This window comes from Gossypium hirsutum, chromosome D05, assembly GCF_007990345.1.
Source record: "Gossypium hirsutum isolate 1008001.06 chromosome D05, Gossypium_hirsutum_v2.1, whole genome shotgun sequence".
In the NCBI taxonomy this organism is placed as follows: Eukaryota; Viridiplantae; Streptophyta; class Magnoliopsida; order Malvales; family Malvaceae; genus Gossypium; species Gossypium hirsutum.
In genome coordinates, this window is record NC_053441.1 from 46,204,456 (window position 1) to 46,223,660 (window position 19,205).

Sequence of the window (19,205 nt, forward strand, 5' to 3'; positions counted from 1 at the left end):
GCTTCAGAGTTTTCTGAGATTAATAGGTCATTACCAAATATTTGTCGAGGGGTTCTCCCTGATTGCGTCCCCTTTGACCAAGCTATTGCGTAAGAATACCCTGTTTGTTTGTTCTAGCGAGCAACAGTTGAGTTTTGAGAAGCTCAAGTCTGTTTTGACACAAGCTCATGTTTTGGTTCCACCCGAGTCAGGTAAGGAATTTGTAGTGTATAGTGATGCGTCGCACGTCGGTCTAGGATGTATTCTAATGCAGAATGGTAAAGTGATAGCTTATGCGTCGCGACAGCTCAAGTCACACGAGGGTAACTATCCAATGCACGAACTTGAATTGGCTACAGTCGTGTTTGCTCTGAAGATTTGGAGGCATTACCTGTATGGTGAGAGGTGTATTCTTTATATAGATCACAAAAGCCTCAAATATCTGTTAACTTAAAAGGAATTTAATCTTAGACAGCATAGGTGGGTTGAGTTGCTTAAAAACTATGACTACACTATAGAGTATCACCTCGGTAAAGCTAATGTGGTAGCCGATGCTCTCAGCTGTAGAGCGATGATTGATCTACGAGCAATGCTCGCTCTTTTGAGTCTATGCAAGGATGGGAGTCTGCGAGTTAAGCTGCAAGTTAAGCCATCTTGGGTTGATCAGATTCAAGCTAAATAATTAAGTGATGAGTCTCTAGTTCAGGGTTTGGGTTAGATTGATTCGGGTGAAACTTCTGATTTTAGCTCGAAAGATGATAATGTTTTGTGTTTTAACGGTCAAATTTGTGTGCCTAATGACAAATATCTGAGACGATCGATTCTATAAGAAGCACATAGCAGCCCATACGCTATGCATGTATCGAGACCTTTGAGAACTGTACTGGTGGCTTAGTCTGAAATGTGAGGTAATTATCTTTGTGTCATACTGTTTGATGTGTCAAAACTTTAAAGCTAAACATTAGTTGCCTTCTGGGTTGCTCCAGCCGGTTAAAATTCCTTTGTGGTAGTGGGACCGAGTGACAATGGATTTTGTTAGTGGGTTGCCTTTAACACCCACTAAGAAAAATTTGGTTTGGGTCATCGTTGATCGATTGACCAAGGCTGCTCTTTTCCTTCCTATCAGGACAGATTACTCACCGCAGAAGCTCGCTAAGCTGTATTTTTTTAAATTGTAAAACTATATAGAATTCTATTCTAGAAGAGGCTACACGAGGCGTTAGGCACTCGAATCGATTTTAGTACTACGTATCACCCTCAGACTGATGGACAGTTTGAATGGGTTATTCAGATTCTAGAGGATACGCTTTAGGGTTGAGTAATTGATTTACAGGGTAGTTGGAAGGATTACTTACCGTCGGCAGAATTTGGGTACAATAACAGTTTCCAATCTTATATTCAGATGGCTCCTTATGAGGTTTTATATGGTCGTAAGTATCGTACTCCTCTATGTTGGACTGAGTTAGGTGAGTGCCGAGTTTTAGGTCCTGAGCTAGTTTTTGAGACCAAAAACACGGTTTAGTTGATCCAAGACCGTCTGGAGGTCGTTTTTGATCGACAGAAATCTTATGTTGATTTAAAGAGGAATGATATAGAGTATGCTTTAAGTGATCAGGTATTTCTGAAAGTTTCTCCGTAGAAAAAGGCCATTTGATTTGGAGGAGGGCAAGTTGAACTCGAGGTTCATTGGACTGTACCGTATTTTGAAACATGTTAGAGCTATTGCTTATCAATTAAAGTTACCTCCAGAGTTGGAGTCGAGTCATGATATGTTCCACGTCTCAATGCTGAGACGGTATTGATCTGATATTGTTGCACATTGTCCCTATTGAGGAAATTGAGGTAGGACCGGATCTAACTTTTGAAGAGGAACCTATTCAGATTCTAGATTGTGACGTTAAGGTATTGAGGAAGAAAATTGTTCCGTTAGTTAAGATTTTGTGGCAGAATTATGGCACTGAGGAAGCCACTTGGGAACTCAAAGATTCGATTCGACAACAATACCTATATCTATTTGAGTCAAGTAAATTTCGAGGCCAAAATTTATTTTAGGGGGAAAGAGTTGTAACACTCCAAAATTTGAGTGTTTAATTGTGGAATTTTGTAGAAAGTAAGTCTTTGTATCTGTGGTTATGTGCTCTGATTATGTGTTCGAGGTCAGGAGTTTGAGTCGCATCTTAAGAAAGTTTTTACTATTTTATTCTAAACTAATCTCTATCATTAAATTGTTTAAGCTCAATTCAGTGTAAATCTGTGTAAAAAATAAGCCTGTTGGTTCAATGATTAAGTAAGTATCTGTTCCCCTACTGGTTCTGTGTTCGAGTCGCGATGTACGCGATATGAAAATATTTTTGTTAATTGTCAGAATTCTGATCGGTAGTTTTAAAACATGAATTAAACGTTCTTCTTTCCTTCCTCTTTTCATTTTCTTTCTTTTTCCTTTTTCCTTTTCTTTCTTTTTCCTTTATCTTCTTTTTTTCATTTTTATTTTTCTTCTCTTCTTTTCTTTTTCCTCTTCTTTGTCGACTTAAATTCATACTTCTTATTTTCTACAATTATCGGCTAAGTTCATTTCCGTTAATTTTGTAAGTTCAGTTGTTCAATTTCTGAAATCGTTCACTGTGGCAAAAGATTAATTTCTTGCTTAAACCGTTCGAATCCTTTGTTTTTAAATTCAATTGTTGTTCTTTAGGAGAAGGTCTCAAAGGTAATGATCCCTCTAACGTCCTAGATTCGTGATTGTGGTGGTGTAGAGGTAATTACTAAACGATTTAGGATTTTCTTGTGTCGAAACGTTTCGACAGGGTTGGTTGTGTGATAATTGTACTGTTGTTTTGAATTATCGCCTAATTGGTTATGGGTTATTTGTTTTAGGTCTCAAGAATCTTCTACGTTGTTCCGGTTGTGAAACTTCTTTAGGTGCGTACCAAAAACCCAAGTTGTTTCGAATTTCAGACGCCAATAAACATGGTTGTCGATGCTACATGGTTGTATGCCAGGCCGTGTGAGCCACACGGCCATGTGGTGGGCCGTGTAACTTACTGTTCACTAGGTAAGAGCCACACGGGAAAGGGACACGGGTGTGTGTCCTGACCGTGTGTGGCCTTGATAGTGCAGGGTTCACACGGGTTAAGGACACGGGCGTGTGTCCAGGACTTGTAGTTTACTGTTTGCAAAAATAAAGATCACACAGGCAAGCACATGGGCGTGTGTAGGCCGTGTAGGGCCGCAAGGGCCAGTTACCCAGGCCGTGCAAGACCACACGGGTGTGTGGGCCAGTTTATGAAATTTCTTCACATCTCGAGCATTGCTCGAACCAAATATAAGCCTTCTGTGAGGCTGTTTGAACTAAATTAAACTGTATAAATTGATATTCTATTATCTAAACCCTGAGTACTAATTATCAGCGTGTGTTATGTTTGATTAATGTTAATGGAATTGATTTACTGTATTTGAGTATGAGCGGTGTTTGAGTATTCGTATAAAACTTTATATTAACTGTCATGTGAAGTCTGCATATGCATCGGGTGGGAATTGAATCAGGAGGAAGTATTCTATTCTGAAGCAGTGGATAACTCACTAGTATTTGTGTTCTGATCCGGCAGCTAGATTGCATTTTAGGGCTGGAAGGGTAATAAATACCCTATTTGGTGTCTTGGGTGGGTCGAAAATAGTGTGTAACGGTTGGTATTAAGTAATTACATCTGTTCTGGTCTGCAACTGACTACAGTATGACTTGTTATCTATCTATAGGATTCTGATTTGTAACCAAATGAACTGTTTCCTGATTCTAAATCAATATCTTCACTTGGATATCTTAGTTTTTCTGATACACTATTGAATATGTAAATAGTTGGTTCCTTTTTTATATATTAATTCTATTATTGTTGAATAGATATCAGGTAAATCACAGGCTTGAACGGGTCGATCGATGGAGAGCTCGGTTATGCATTTTACACCATTTAGTATTATTAATAATTTTAGTCGTTTCATTGTTTCAGTTAGTTGGATGATAATCATGAAGTATTAGTTTATCTTTATTAAAACTTTATATGACTTTAAAGGAGTTTTAATATAACTTGTAGAGTGTGTTTTGATTGTCATTCATTGTAACTCTCTACGCTTGGCCTTGTCATCTAGGCTAGTTATGGGGTATTACATAAAATATTCCACTAAAGCCATTATAACCTTTCTCTAGTGAACCTTTTTAATGACATTCATTCTTGAGGTTGTTGAGTTTGTTCTTCTAGAACAATTATCTCATCTTGAATAGGGAGTTGTTCAACATTATCTTATTTAGTTTCTGGATTCACTTCTTAATCAATGATAGGTATGAGAACTTGAACATCATCAAAAGTGATAGCAGAAATTGAGTTAGGATCCAGTTCCTCCTCAAAAGCAATGTCGCCAACCTTATTTCTCCCTCTAAACTCAACATCCTTAAAAAAGAGTTGTAGTTCCAGTTTAAAAAATATTCCTAATTGAGGGATCATAAAACTCATAGCCCTTAGACCGCTCAAAATAACTAATAAATTACTTGCTTAATATTTTGAAGTCCAATTTTTTTCATGTAGCCTATAGGGCCTTGCTTTATCGGGACATCCCCAAATGTGAATGTGTTTTAGACTAGACTTTCGACCTATCCAAAGCTCAAAAGTTGTTTTTGCAACTGCTTTCTTAGGTATTCTATTAAGAATGTAAGCTGTTGTCTTTAGAGACACTAGCCAAATGAGCACTTTCAGACTTATCATATTTCAAACTTTCTTCCTTTTACACACAATAAGAAATGAACTCATTTAGAGTCCATTTCTCCTATTGATAGATGTAACTAATTTAAAATTTGTTAAACTATGCAGGAAGCGATACCAAAACCATAAGAACAAGTAATTCCTTAGAAAGCTCGATCTTAAGTGCCTTAAGTCTTGAGGCAACATGAAACATCTCATGTTCCCTTGACCCTTATACTTCAAAGACACCAAAGATGTCAGAAGTGAAGTCATTTCAACCTTATTGTTTTTAGCAAAACGTTTTCTCAATTTTATCAAGGAAACACTTGGCCTGAGTAATCTTTTCATATTTTGTTCTCCTAAAGGCTTCTAAAATGTTGTGCTTCATGATCATTAGACTCATGCGATTTGAATGATCCTACATCTCAAAATCTCTTCTTAACATAAAGGGTGCTTTCCGCAGTGAGAGGTGCGGGTTGTTCTTCCCTTAGTGCAAGGTTTATGTCCATATAGCCAAGCACTATAAGTAAGTGTCTTTTCCACTCATTGAAATTAGTCCCATTAAGCATGGTATAGAATTTATATTAGCAAATATTGTGGCAACAGAAGATGAACTAGTTGAATATAGAACAATAAATAAATAAAAAGAAGATCACATCAATATTCATAAGTAAACAATAAATTCAGAATAATGGGTAATCTCATCTCAAGATACCAAACACAACATTGATATCAAGTCTTTCGACAGTAGTATATTAATAGTAAGTTGTACTCTTGTTGTAGCAATCAAATATTGATAATTAATTATGTCAAACAATGAATTAATTTTTGAACTAACATATTGTTCACATAAAGTACTTTATAATTGTCACACATTTATCACCACAGATGTTGTCGAAATTCTGCCAAATATTAACTTACCTTTGGGTCAATTAATAAATGCATGAATCACAAAAACATATAACCATCTTGATATTTTAAATAAACTAATCTACGCAAAAGAGGTCACTTTGGTGGCATTTTTTTTTCAACTAATCAATTTAAAATATTAGACATTCTTAATTAAATCTCAAAGTCAAAATCTGAATTTATTTGTTTCAAAATATTTCTCTTAGTTTCACCTTTCAATCAAATTAAAAAATAATAGTATATATATACATATATTTATCCCAAAACAACATACAATGATGCTCAAAGATGTAATAATAGTTGAATAAATCAAAAAACAACCTCACATAAGACTTCAAATTTAAACCAAAATACTTTTTGAATAAAGATAAACCCTATCTCAAGATATCGGACACTGCATTAATATTTCATCTTTGGACAGAATATTAACTTGTAAGTGATATTTTGGTGTAGTAATCAAACATTGACAATAAGAACATGTCAAAAAATAAATCTTCCTTTGGGCTGATTTATTACTCACATGTAAAACTGAATAATTGTCACATTGTTTATTACCACAATTGCACATGTAATATTATTGGCCTTCCTTTTATATTTTAAAACAAAATAATTTCAATATCAGAGGTCACTTTGACAACTTATTATTTCAATTAAGTTATTTTAAAATATGTATAAATATACTAATATTCAAAACTAAATTTTCCATAGCAATCAAAGGTCAAAACTTTTTTATTGCTTTATAATTTCCAAAATAACCCAAAATAATGTTGTCTAAATAGTGCAATAAAAAAACAAAACCTTAATCTTTAATTGTTTCTTTTTTCAAAACCATATATATCAAAGCTAAACAAAAAATAATGTAGTAATCAAAGCCAAATAATTAACGAGCACATGTATTCATAATTTTGATTTAGACAAAACACCAAAGCAATTCACGCATATACATGTATTCAAAACCAAATAGAAAAACTTACCCAGCATATACCATGTAAATCCAAAATTATATTTACGATTAAACAGAGATTTACATGAATACTTGAAAAATATTTTCAAGCCAATAAATCTCAAAAAAACAAAATCATAATAGTTGGCATATCCCGTAATTCATACAATAAACCATATCATTATAATTTAACCAAATATTTGGAGCCATAAAATGCCAAAACCTAATATTATAGAACCAAACTTAAATCAAATTCTTTAAATATTTATCATAAAAATAAAATTCTGTGCTACCAATATCCTTTTACCAAAAATTAAAATCACTAAAGTGAAAGTCACAAAAATAAAAAAAATAAAAAGCATGCGTATTCCAAAATTCTACCGTAAAGGTATCATTATGCAAACTTTAAGAAATAATAAAAAAATAAATAATACTTGATGAACCAAAAAAGTATTACCAAAAAGAAAATCAGAATTGCTAATCGCATTCTGCTTCTAAGTCCAAAACCAAATATAAAAGCATAATAAATATTAAAAACACATAATTTAATCCATAATTTTCCTTGCATCAAAATATTCTACTCAACTATACCAGAGTATTATATGAGGGGGAAAAAATCTTAATCACCAAATCAATTAATACATCTGAAGTATACATTGATTTAGGCCTAAGAATGAATGGTTTTCAATCGCACAAAGATTCCCATAGATAAACTTCAATTTAGCCAAAATAATTCTTGTGGATTGCGTTATACCAAACCAATAAGAATCAAATATTTCAATCGATATTCATAAACCCCAAAGTTTTAATATAATAATCAAAACCTAAAAAAAAAAACTAATCTCAAACATCAATATATATAATCGAAAATTAAAATATCAAATTCATAAAATTTCAAAAAAGAATCAATCTAAAAATAATAAAAAATCAATTCGTTCTCAATGATTCAACACGAAGAGACTCTAATATCACTTGCTAGAACTGTAAAATAATATCTAATATAAAACTTAACAAACCATAAACCAGGATTTGTCATGTCAAATCATTAAGAATAAATCAAAAATAAAACTAGATGCGAAAGCATACCTGAATTCATCGATTTCTTGAAATTTACTGATATTGCGATTTTAATATTCCAAATTAGCACATCAGTAATCTAGAGAATGTTACTCTCTTTTCTAAAGATGGGATATTATAAAAGTTATTCTATGTGTAATTTGGAGACAATAACCTAATATATAACTTTTGCACATTAACCTTAATTTCTAATTAGCCCATCATTAATTAGAAATTAGTTATTAGAGTACCCACATATATTTGACCGATACTTTATTTAATAATTAAAGCCTAATAAACCTTAACCAAATTAGATCACTTTTAATTTGGGCTAACCTATTATGATAGTAAATAATAACATATAATTACCCTTATTATATATGTAATGTCCATATTTTCCTATAACTTTGTGTGTGGGGACCAATAGAGATATTGTTATATAAATAGATTTATTGGTAAATATTATGGATTTTGTTATTCATACAAAATGTTGTTATATAAATAGAAATTTTATAAAATCATAAAAAAATTTATAAAATTATTTTTTTTGGCATTATAAATTTTACAATTTTTTAAAGAATTTTTACAAAGTTGAGTTTTCAATAGGTATTTGGTTAGAAAATTGTGTTAGTAAATAGTTGATGAATTTGATAGTTGTTAGAGAATATTTTTATTTAGTGAGATATTTTATTATTCAGGGGATATTTTGTTATGTGTCATATAAATAGATTGTGAACCAATGACGTGGCATTTGTTCCCCGACAGGGTCAACGTGTCATGTCATCAGTTCAAAATCTCTTTATATGACACATAACAAAATATCTCCTAAATAACAATATTTTCTAACAACTACCAAAACCATAAACTATTTACTTAAATTCCTAATGAAAACAAACTTTCTAAAAATTCTTAAAACTTTTTAAAAATTTGTTAATTAAAAATTAAAAATTTTATATTTCCAAAATTTTTATATTTTTAATGATTTTTAAAATTTTTAATTCACAATATTTTAAGAAATTTTACAAACTTGGGTTTTCAATAGGACTTTGAGTATTTGGTTACATAATTTTTTATAATTAGGAATTTAAGTATGTAGTTGATGGTTTTGGTAGTTGTTAGAGAATATTGTTATTTGTGAGATATATTGTTATTTAGGGGATATTTTGTTATGTGTTACAATAAAACACAATTTTGAAGAGAGTTTATAAAGAAAGTAGTTTGGCTTGGTGGTTAGATGTTGGTGTTCTCATCCTTGTAACCTAGGTTCATTTCCCTTTAACAATGATTTGTTTTTTTTTTCATGTTTCAAGCCTTTTTTTTTCTTTTCTTTTTAAAAAATTAATTAATAAAAAAATTGTTTTATTTTTAATTCATGTTTTTAATTAATAACTCCTTTATTTACATAAATAAAATAATAAATATGTAATTATATAATGAAAATGTAAACTTTTTATATATATCATTATGTTAAAATGTATAATTTTTTAAAAATTTCAACTAATTTTTATTATATATTTTTCCTTATATATATTTTTTATATGTCAAATATCATTGTTTTTCACCAACATTATGGGTATGGTAAAATCTAATATTATAAAATCAAATAATTATATCAAATATCATTTGTTATTTTTATATGTAAAATATTTCAAATAATTATTTCAAAATTTTTCACATAACAATATTTTATAACAATTACAAAAATCTATAACTATTCTAGTGAAAAAACACAAAATTGTAACTAAATACTCAAAGTCGTATTGGAAACCCAACTATGTAACCAAATACTTTGTAAAAATTCTTAAAAATTTGTAAAGAAATTGTTAATTAAAAATTTTAAAATGTATAACGCCAAAAAAATAATTTTATAATTTTTATGATTTTTACAATTTTTACAATTTTTAATTAACAATTTGATGCAAGACTCAAGGCCTAAATTCAGGCCCACGGACTTGTTGGTCTTACTCTACCATAAGACCTAATTACGAGGTTGAAAGTGAAGCAAATCAAGTCAAGACAAAACAAGACTATCCAAGACTTCGTGATGAAAGCCTTAGAAGCACATAAGAGGAAAAAAGAAAATCAAAATTTGAAATCTTGAAATTTTTAGTCCAAGAAACCAATTATTGAAGTCTGTGCATGATGACTTATAGTAACGAGCTTGAACGAGCCCATTTCTAGAGCGACCATATAATAAGTCCAAGTTTTTGAAAATTGACTCATTGGGATGTCCAAAAGCCCAAAATAAAGTTTTTATGATTTTTACAATTTTTAATTAACAATTTGATGCAAGACTCAAGGCCTAAATTTAGGCCCACGGACTTGTTGGTCTTACTCTACCGTGAGACCTAATTACGAGGTTGAAAGTGAAGCAAATCAAGTCAAGACAGAACGAGACTATCCAAGACTTCGTGATGAAAGCCTTAGAAGCACATAAGAGGAAAAAAGAAAATCAAAATTTGAAATCTTGAAATTTTTAGTCCAAGAAACCAATTATTGAAGTCTGTGCATAATGACTTATAGTAACGAGCTTGAACGAGCCCGTTTCTAGAGCGACTATATCATAAGTCCAAGTTTTTGAAAATTGACTCATTGGGATGTCCAAAAGCCCAAAATAAAGTTTGGAGAAGAACTTAGTTGAATATCAAGCCAAATTGTGTAAGTGGCCCAATTTGTAAACATCTTAATTTTTCTATCCAATTTTATTTAATAAGTGGACCAACATGTAAAAATTTAGCCCAATGAGCCCATTTAGACCTTTGGATGAATTTCTCATCAATTCAACACTTAAATTTATTTTTAGATTTTAAATAATAAGTTAGTTCTTTGATGAGTTGTCATGCTTAGTTGGCAGTAATACTCTTCATAACCTATTAGGGTTAGGAGGTTAGTTAGGGTTTGGGTGGCTATATATAGAATGTGTTGCCCCCTGCCATTAATTCAATTATTCATTATCTTTTGAGTTAATAACAATTTCTTTGAGTTTTTCTCTTCAAGAATTTCTCTTGAGTTTTCTTTTAGAAAAAGTTTTAACAATCTTTTAGATTGTGGGAATCATTTTCAAGCTTTTTCTTGCCAAGAATTCTTTCTTGGTGGAGAGATTAGAGTTGCTTGAAGGGGATTGTGAATTCATCTTGTTTGCAAGACTCATTAGGACTTTCCACACGCCATCTTCAACTTTTCCATCTCTTTTCTTTTCTTTTCTTTGTTTTTCTGCTCTATTCTTGTTATTTTGAATCTAATCTTTAATTTTACTTAATTCTAGGTCTTGTTTCAATCAAGAAGGGCATTCTACCATCTTCTCTCATAAAAAAATCCAAAAATAGGAGTTCTTTCTTTTCTTGTGTCAAATTCATCTTGCACAAAATAGTGTGCTTTTGGCTTAATTAATCATTCTAACAATCTATTTTGTTGTCTTAATTTCAGATCTGGTTGGAAACCTCTTTGGAGCTTAAGTACGATTGTTTTTACTAAAAAAACCCTAATTTCATCATTATTGGACTTTATTTCAGTCGCCCCTCTCTTTCTTTCACTTTATTTTTTCTATCCATTCAATTTTATTCATTTACTAATTTATTTTGTTTATTTTGTTTAGATCTCCATTTGATAGCTTTTCTTTCCTTCAGGAATGGATCAACACATAATCAATTGATCAGTTTTTTAATGTTCTTGGTTGGCTGAATCTAAATTTTCTTCTTCTTTTTTCATTATATTCATTTGATTTTAGCACTAAATTTCACAAATCTCTTCTAACCAGCTGTGTTCTCTTAATTGTTAGCTTTATTTAGTCGAATTCCATCAAGAACAAGTCCCTCCATAACCGAATTGGACTCTCCCTCAAGAACCCGAATTTGATTCAATTTTCTTCAATTTTTATCTTATTCATTAAGTTTTATTTGCTGTCATTTTATTTAATTTGATCTAACTTGGTTAGTTTGCATTTCAGGTTGTGACAAACTCCAAGTTTCCTCCATTCGTTTAAAGCCCTAGGCCAAATCTACGATTTGGAAAAACTTGTGATCCTGTTCTGTATGCATCCCTATCATTTGGTATCAGTTTCTTGGGTGTTCTGAGTGTTCTTTGTGCTTTTATAATCTGCTTTATAGCAAAACAATGTCAAAATAATTTTTTTTGTCACACCTAAAAATGTTAAAGGATAAGTACAACAGTAATTCTGGGTATCTACGTATAAAACTTTCTATTTATGAGGGTCTTAGTGTAATTATGTGAATCTTGCTAACTGATTTGGTAATTGGTTAGATTTAAACTATTAGTCTCGTTACTTTATAATTGGGTATTTTCTTTAGTGGGCAATATTATGACGAGAGACATTAATTTTGATGCTGATGAATTGGTTTTGGTGATCGAGTGCAACAAGGTTATATAGGAGATAGATGTCATCCTCTTTAGAGCACTCTTTCATCTGCATGCATTTTCTTTCTTCTATCTTCTTCTTTGGTTTATTTTGTAAGAGAGAAAAATTAAGGAGTGATGTTCATGGGGGGAGAAACTAACGTATTAGCTTATGAAATTGAGAATTTAGTAAACTTATAATCTTTATAACTCATATGTATTTTTTGATTGAGGAAAAGGGAGGAAAATTTGAGGATTTCAATTTAATTCATTGAATTTGTCTTGTGATGATTAAATTCACAATTAACCTTTAAAGTTTCTCTGCATGAAAATGAATTATGATTTTCTTATATATGTATACCTTTGTTTTGATTCTAATATGGTTGTTATGCTTAGCTAACCGAGAAAGAGGAGGCTCAACAATAAGGGAAACATTAAGCAGATATAGTTGGTATCAACTTTTAGGTATTTCGCTAGCGAGTTTCTAAACTCAAATCCTCAATGTTTTATGTATATCAATATGGTGTTGTTGTGGAATGTTTTTTGTACTGCCGAAGCATGTAAAGTGTTGATCTACTGATGCATGTCTAGTTGTAAGTATAAATCTGTTGTTTTGATGAACTCTTACTAGTAAAATAATTACTGAATAGGTCATCATTGATATGGTCCGATAGATTATATGTTTGGTATGATTTGTGTTGTGTTATTAACAATATGTTTAGTTGATTGCTTATTACATGTTAGTCGTGAAAATGAATGGTATGCGGAGTATGAAAGGATGTAATGGCAGATGAAAGATGAAGAAATGTCATGTTGTACTCTATGTGCCACATGATATTGGTTTTGCAGAGGTGTGGGTGGATTGTACAAAGAATCTATAAGCATGATTTTTGGTTTTGCAGAGTTTTGATTATATTGTACGGAGATATATGCACACACGTATGTGATAACCTTACGTCAGTTCGTTCAAGTATGAGACTCTTCAGAGTCTAAGGCTTAAAGCCTCATGTATGTAAGGAAGTCTCATGGCTATGGGCACATGCAAGATAAGGCGGTCCACTAGACTTATCTGAATCTGTGATTATGATTCTGCATATAAAGGCTCGCAAGTATAGTCTACAAGTATCGTCTACAAGTATGGTTTATGTCCATGAAACCAACTAAAAATTTGACTAAGGTAAGTGTACTTATGAATTAATAGTATAGTTACGGTGATCAAAGATATCGTTCCCATGAAGACTAAAATTTCTAGTAATTACCATCTTTCTATTATTTAACCGATAAATTCGAGTGGTTGATTAAAACTAAAATTAACTAAAATAATTAACTAATGAATATATCAAAGAATAATTCAAGAAAATAATTGATTAACAACCAAGAAGAGAAACAATACCCAGGAAAGAATTCACCTAGATTTCATATGTCATTATCAATCTAAATTACGCAGTTTCTTCAATTACTATCTTGATCCGTAAAAATCCTTAAATTATGCTAATATCTCTTTCGAGAGTAAGAGCAATTGACTCTAGGTTGATTAATGAAATTTCTTTCAAATTAAAACCCGTATTATCACATTAACTCGATGTATGGATTCCCCTATTAGATTTGACTCTAATCTGATAGATTTATATTTTCCTAGTTCTAGGATTGCATGCAACTTCACTCAATTACACAAGATCTACTCTTAAACAAGGTTTATTCCTCCTCTAATTTAAGCACATCAAACATGGATCCATAATCTAGAAATATCAAACCAAGAATTAAACACACATAATTGAGAACAAGATCTAAGTATTTATTGTGTAAAATAAAAATCAAATGACAGGATCCATCATAGGGTTCATCTCCCCTTGGTTTTAAAAAATTAGTCATGCTTAAAAATAAAAACATCCAAGACACAGTATAACCAAAAGAAATAAAGAAACTCATGATAATCTCCTAAGAAATCAACCGGGAATCTTCAATCTTGATGAAAATCTGCTTCAGAATCGGCTTCAATGGTGTTTTTCGAGTTGTTTTCTTGAATATTCTATGACGGCTTCCTCATATCTCCTAAAAAATGCAATTTCTCGCAGTTTAGGGTGCAAATTCACGAAATCGACACAACCAACCATATGGTCGTGTGGTAGCCCTTGTGGGTCACACGGTCGTGTGAAAGGGGTCAGCCTGTGTGGCTCTTATAGCTTGCTTCGATTTTTTAGTTTTTTGCTCCTTTTTCTCCCAAATGTTCTATTAAGTGTCAAAACATGAATTTAAAGGATTAAGAGCATAAAAATCATAATTAACATTGAATAATCGCCTAAAATGCATTAAGAATTAGATTAAAACTTGTTACTTTTAACACTTATCAAATATCCCCACACTTAAGCATTGCTTGTCCTCAAACAAAATCCTCAACTCACATTCAAGTTAACTTCCCTCAATTTATTATTTCCATCACTAATGTCTTAGGATAATTTACAGATGATCATGCATTGGAAATTCACACTAAAATGACACTAACCAGCACAAGCAATCCAAGCAGAGAATTTTAAGATTTAAAAATCATTAGGCATTCCCCTATCTCAATAATTAGTTGAAATTCAAACTCAACAAGAAATAACATCCTCACTAAAGATTCACTTAAAGCACTCAAAATGTTTAAGGTTCAAGTAATATGACTCAACAGTCGAACAAGAAATGTCTTTACCATATGCTTACTTGAAAATCAAATCTCCACTACTATAAAATGATATGACACACCAATCAAGACGTCTTTACAAGGTTGTAATGGGGCTTAGGTTAAGGGTATGGAAAAGGTTAGAAGAGTTGGTTATAATTGAGAATCGAGTTGATAATTTACCAAACTAGAAAAAATTGAATGTTGAATTAAAAGAATTTACATGAACAAGAAAATAAAGAAAATGAAAATGAGCTTTTGAAAAGAATATGAAACTAACTATTCAAGCTCAATTCAAATATATATTTTTTTAATTTTAATTTTATTTCTTTTTATTTTTTCACTTTTTTTTTGAACAGGAAACTTATCAATACAAATAATGAAACATAGTTAGGCAACTAAACAAATTAAATCTCGATAAAAAGGGGGTCTGTAAAACCCTTAACCCGCCTCCGTATTTGGATTAGGGTCAATGGCATTACCAACCAATCGGAACATTTAATTACAACATAAGCAAAGGTGCAAGCTGACTATTAACATCATATTATACAAAGAGCAGAACATGCTAATTTAATGTTCCCATATTATTATCTTAACCAATCGAATGATGAGATATGCTATGCAATGCTAAACTTGGTCTTCCACTATTTTCACTCTTATCACTATTTATCCCCTCTTAAAAGCTAAAAGTTGGATACATAACAAGATCATTCCAATTATTAGCATCAAAGTATTCAACTATACTTCAACTACTACCTTCGATGATATTAGTAGAATGACCTACTTAACCCAATTTAGGTTTGTCATTTCATTTAAAATTAGCGTAAAACTACTCTTACAGTCCTTAATATGAGTTTACGGGACCTTAAAAATAATCAAAAAATAAACAAGGACTAATTTAAAATAATTGAAAAGGGTTTGGAGAAAATTTCTAAAATTTTAGAAACAGGGGTCACACGGCCGTGTGGTCGGGCCGTGTGATATGCCCCAGGGCCATGTGGCTTTTGAAGTTGGGACACAGGGCCATGTCTCAACCCGAGTAACTCACTGACTTGGGTCACACGGCCGTGTCGTAGGCCGTGTGCCAGATCGTGTGAAACCTGCACTACAATTAACAAGACACACGACCGTGTGGCCAGGCTGTGTGTGTCAATCATAAAATGTATATTAATGTAATCCATGAATTTTTTTTATTATTCAATTTCTTAAAACAATACAAGTTTAAAAACGAATATACTACACTCAAGGCACTAGATCTAACAATTTGAGCAAGAATTGGTTAGGTTGGCTAAAGCAGGGCAACATATTAATCACTATAGCCTTAAGTACATACTTTAATAGAGACTCATGACATCACTACAACAACACTGATTTCGAAAATTATAGGGATTTGATTTTTAACTTGAGTATAAGGTAATAAGCCTAAACAAGGTTTTCGATGCACTTTCTCATTGTGACGAAACTGAGGGGCTAGTATGTGCAGTTAGTCAACCTCATGTGTTATTGTTTGATATGATTCAGTTAGAAATTCAAAATACTACAGATTTACAACAATTGCGTGAATGAATTGAGAAAGGAGAATTGTGTGATTATGGTCAGTGCATGAAGGGTTGATCTTATACAAGGAACATGTTTATTTATTACTGTTTTCTTCACTAATTTCCTTTGTAATAACCTTACCTGGTCCGATCGTCGAACCTAAGCTACGAAATGCTACAGTCATAACTAGAACAATACGCTTTCAATTCACATCGATTATTTCAAATAAACATGGAATACTTCATGAATACACAATTAATACTCAAATTAAACATAATTCCTACAATCATAGTCAATTCATTTCGTAATTACCAAATACAACATTTTTTTGGCCTTATATGAGCTTATGTATGCTCTAGTATTACCCATGTATTGTTCCAATAACGTACATGATAAATTTATCAAGAAAATGGATTGAGTGCATTTAAACTTGGTTTGGCAAAAAGAAAAAAAAGAAAAGAAGAAAGTAAATAAAGTAATTTAGAATTTAGTGAAAGTTAGAGGACTAAAAGTGAAAATAGGTCGTAAGAAAAAAAGGTGGAATCATAAATAAATACATTTTTAACGCGGCATAAATAAATATAAATAAAATATTTATAAGAAAAAATAGAAAATAATGGTGTGGACTAAATTAAATAAAATAGAAAAGTTTAGGAACTAAAGTACAATTTTACTATTTTATAAACAAACCGAATTGACAAATTTTCCAATAGTTAGTTGATTTTTATGAGACATAATCATTACATTATATATTTGATTAATATATTTGGATATACTTGGACAACATGAGAGGTAATTAGGAGTAAAATTTAGTGCAATTTGATTGGTTGGTGAAATTAATGGATTAAAAGAAAATAAAAAGAATAGTTTTCTTTCTACATTAATGAAGGTTGAACCGCAATTCAAGCTAAAAAAATGTATATATACTTTGAGTCATCTTTTTGGAGAAGGAAGAAAGATTAAAAATAATAGTCCTTAAATAAAAGTTTCAATGATTGAATACTAACCATTGATTTAATTTATTAAATAATAAAATGAACAAATAAAATAGAAAAAGATATTAAATTAAAGAAACAACTAGAAGATAGAAGAGAGTTCATTCTCTTCTCTATAAAAACCCAAACGTGGGGTGAAAAAGAAAAAGGAGGGAAAGAACAACGCCCTTGGCCGAATGGGAATGGAAGGAGGAAAGAAAAAGAAGGTTTTCATCTTATCTAATTTAGTCCTTTTCATGCAAAATTTAGAGTTTTCATAAAAATTCCTCTCCCTTACAAAAGGGTCCTTGCCGTGGAAAGGAGAGGAGGTCTAAGCAAGGCATTTTATTAATTTTGTCATGGAAGAACAAGAGGGAATTTGGTTTGGAGAAAATAGGTAAGTTGTTTATTTTAATAGAAGTTAATAGTTTATTTTGATAAAAGTTGTATAAAATAGCAATTGAATGTGAAAATGGTTGTGTAGTGATAATTTTATATTTTTATTTTGATCTATGGCTAACGTCGACCCGAATTCCTCGAAAAAGAAAGGAAAAGACAAAGTCATCGATGAATATCTCGAAGTTTACGGTTTGTGTTTCTATAATTGAAACTAACTTGTAATTGTTGCATATTGATTTTTTTATATATATGGTAAGAATATAAGGTGAGGCTCTTTGTTCAATTGAGATTATTTGGACTGATTTGAATTGATTGATGATCATGAGAACTAAATCGAATATACGTGAAATATGTGAATGTTCATATAAATATGAAATTGAATATATGTTGAGATAATCGATGCTACCATATGTTTGAATAAATGAATTCATGATAAAAATTGTTGTAAATTGAGATATTAAATGATAATGAATTGAGTAAAAAATACCCTATTAACTATTCGGGTAGAGTCAGATATAGTTGGTATGCCATAAGATAGGAAAAGTTCAGGGATACGTCGACCATGAGTTGATGAGGAACTGGGTGTCAATTTGCTTTGGTTTCACCAATGAGACACTGGGTGTCAAATATATTGATAGTCCTGGGCACAACTATTTGCTTCGGATTTATCCGATGAGGCATTAGGTACCAAACTGGTGTGTTGGTTGGATCCGTGTATCCGTCCGAGTTCGAGTCTTGTTAATAGGTAGTTAAAAGATAAAAATTAAAGTTTTATAATTGAAATCATGATATTGTGAAAGTCCTCAAAATTTCTTGTGATAGGAAAAATCCATATGAGATGAAATGTTTGATATTGAAATGGCAAATGGAAAGAAATGAAAGTGAAGTGTGGAATGTAATATGCAATTGTGAACTGAGTTGAGACCTTGATACATTATGCGTATGGGATTATGAAATTTGAAATTGAGTTGGAATGTGCTACCATATGAAATGAATTTCTCAATTGACATATGAGATGGAATTGTCATGTTTTAATGTTAGCAAAGCATGAAATTTGTGAACAAAGAATGTGTGAATTGGACATATTAATAGCATATCATCACTTGTTTTAAATTAAAAATATTAAATGACTTATGTTATATTTTAATGTTTGGTTATAGAAATACCCCTGAGTAATACTTAGTGAACGGTTTTGTTTTCGTGCAGGTTAGGTACTTTATGTTTCATTCGTCAACTCAACATCCAGCGGCAATCCCAGACTCAATCATTGGCGACATTTTAAATTTTGATCATGGCATGTACCGAAGGTGTCATTTGGGCATTTTATGTTTTATATTATGATTTTTGTGGCATTTTGAAGACTATGTATATATAAATATATGTGTGAAGGAAATGGACAGGAAAATGACATTTTGATGAGTAGTTTGACTTATATATTTGCTTGCCTTGATGGTGTTTAGATGATGTGCCAAGTAATAGGGGGTATAAAGATGATTTTTAAATTTAGGTTTGCTTGAAATGATTTGGTAAGTTTGAGTGCTTAAAACATGAGATGGTTTGAATGGTTATTTGATGCTTGATTAGATGATAGTGAAAGTGCTATGAAAGGTTTATTGGATTGGTATGTATGTGGTCTTTTAGGTGGTTTTAAATTGCTGATTGATGTG

At 31.4% G+C, this 19,205-nt stretch overlaps 1 long non-coding RNA gene across 1 annotated transcript; it reads left to right on the forward strand.

Annotated features, from left to right (window-relative positions):
- Positions 1-17,320: 17,320 nt before the first annotated feature.
- On the forward strand, positions 17,321-18,970 carry LOC121217341 (uncharacterized). The gene is made up of 2 exons (XR_005913422.1): positions 17,321-17,536; positions 18,745-18,970. It is a non-coding gene; the product is annotated as an uncharacterized lncRNA (long non-coding RNA).
- Positions 18,971-19,205: the final 235 nt, after the last annotated feature.